This window comes from Nothoprocta perdicaria, unplaced genomic scaffold (genome assembly GCF_003342845.1).
Source record: "Nothoprocta perdicaria isolate Ctin4 unplaced genomic scaffold, notPer1 scaffold_127, whole genome shotgun sequence".
Classification (NCBI taxonomy): domain Eukaryota; kingdom Metazoa; phylum Chordata; class Aves; order Tinamiformes; family Tinamidae; genus Nothoprocta; species Nothoprocta perdicaria.
Window position 1 is genome coordinate 829,106 of NW_020454394.1, and position 2,714 is coordinate 831,819.

The following is a 2,714-nucleotide window of genomic DNA, read 5'->3' on the forward strand; positions in this document are numbered from 1 at the left end:
GACAGCTCGGGCAGCACTGCACTGAAGTGGCACAACTGAGACRGCAGTGACATCTAGGCTGGGATGTCACTCTGCTGAGTCACAGATTTTGAATATGTCAAGTTTATCTCGGGGTTTTTGAATTCATTCTGGCACTGAGAGGTTAAGCGTGGTGCAGCACCTAAGTCTTTCACTGGCTCTAGTTGTGTCATGCCAAAAAAAAAGGGCATGGGAAATCATAAAGAAAAGTTGTATAAATACATTGTGAAATGTGTCTCTTGTGGGATTATGGCTTGATCATAAATAAAAATAACACTGACTATACAGCCTGCAGTCTGTGTTTATACAGTACATGGTACAATAAGCCCTGATCTTGTCTGAGGTTTCTAATTGCTGCTTTCATACATATAACAAATCATAGTATCATGTTTATGACAACAGCAAGTCAACAATAAGGACCATAAAAGTAGCTCAACCTACACTTTGGTTAAACCCTGTTTCTTTCATGGTTATGTCATATCCCAGTGCACATTATTCCCTGTCTATTTTGCCTCAAGTTCAAAATGTCAGACAYTCCTTTTTAACTTTATTTACAATGCACAGCAAAAGCAGGCTCTGAATTTTAACTATCAAGCTGCTTTCCAGGCCTACTGAAATTCAAATTCTGTATAATATGAAAGATCCATCATTTTACATTTTCATTCTGATCGCTCAATTCTACCAATTACTTGTCAAATCAGAACACACACACAAAAATCCCCCCAAATGGCCTAAATTACACCACTGTAGAGAAAAATCAGACCATGTAGAGACAAAAAAAAATATCCAAAATGAAAACGTTGTGAAAAAAAGCCCAAAATGGGTAAGATCCTCTTTGACCACAGTTCTGTACTTCAAAGTGTCTAGTCTCTTTTATTCACAGGAATAAGTTAACAAGTACCTTCTGCAAGAAGAAACTTGAATTTTGGCCTGTAACAGGAGGAAAAGGAGTCAACTCCCCAGGAGGGAGTTTTACAAACATGGGGCTCATCTAGTGGCGCAGGTTCTGGCACTATTTCCAGGAGGTCTGCAGGACGGACAYCATACATAGAGCTTGCACCAACAGTTGGGTATGCAGTGATGTTGATACTGGAATAAAAGAGAGAAGAAGCTGGAAACACACAGAAAATACTATCTTTATTAAATAGCAACCAGAAATGTGAGTATCGCATGTTAATTAATGATTAATGGTACAGGAAGGAGATGCATGCTTGAAATATTTTTAAACTGGTATAACAAGTTTTTACTGTGCAGAGGAGGGAAGTTCTCCATAACACGGAGTAACAGGCTGTGCACTTGGAACCGAACACCATAAACTTCCCCACCTTCAGGACAGAATGTGTCAACACACAGCCCCTTTCCCTGAATAAAGTGAGCTGATAATGTGAAGAACGAGGAAAGAAGGAAAACACTAATGATCAAAAGGAGAAAAACTCTTTCAGACACACCTGTGTCGGAGAAAAATGTTGTCAAGAGCACATATTTTTTTATGTGACACTAAACCTGGTGTCACATGGTGCTAAGGAGACATCAAGAAATACAGAAAATGATACTGTGGAAATGATAAAGGACTGAAACTGCAACGATCTTGCCCCAGGTGACTTCCCTCTCAGCAAGGAAAGCTTTAGCTCAGGCAAGGTGAGTTAACATATACTTACAAATACGCTGTAAGGACAATACTTTTATCTTATGTCTCACACTGATGAATATCACAGCACTTTGCACCTGCTTATTAATGTTCCCGCACAGGAAATTAGCAAAGTACATGCCTGACTTTAAATATATTCTTCAATTAAACGTGGGCTTCCTGAGTGAGGATGCTTCCCTTAACCAGGGTCTTCCTGCTGTATGTTGTAGGCATCACTCCCACTTCACTCCTCCACTGAAGGAGGCACTTTCTTCTCCTGTACTGTTGCTCAATGTATGGTATATGGGATAGTAATAGGTCAAGTGAGACAYGTAGGAGCCTGGTGGCTGGAGATGCACGTTCCCTCAGGATGTGACTTGTCTCCATGTGAGACCTGCCCTCACTGGAGTGTCTTGATTGTGGGAGTCCCAACAGGCAGGTTAGATGAGACACCAATTTTACAGTAACTTAAGTTACCCTACATCTCCCAGATCTCTCCTTGGACACCCAAGCACTTGCTGACCCCGACTCCCAACGCTCCAGGTAACRTGTCACAGACTAGGGACAGTCTCACGGCTCCCCAGCCCCTGCCGACCACCTCCCCATCCCGCTCCTCTGCATTTCGCACCACGCGGGGCCATGTCTTGCTGAAACGCCTCCTTCTCCCACACCTGGAGGCACTTCCAGGGCCAGGGCCATTTCTGCCACCACAGCCTGGCAGGGCGGATAAAATACCGTGAATAAAACAGATAAGCGCCAGGGAGAAGGACAACCGAAAGACAACGTGGTTAGTATGGAGGCAACATTAATGCTCGTTGTGGGTGAGGGCGGCAGCTCCAAGCACACCCGGGGATGACACCTGGGGAAGGCGAGGGCCTGTGGCCCCTCTGCCCCATCCACGTCCCCCCMCAACGTCTCCTCCAGGCTCGTTTCCAGCCGGGGATGGCGGCGGCTCTGCCCCTCGCACCCCGCACAGCAGCGTCCCCCGCAGCGCCTCGAGGCGGCGGCGCCGCTTTCCCGCCGCGGCGGCCGCCATGGCGGAGACGCCGCGCTCCGCGGGGGGACACGG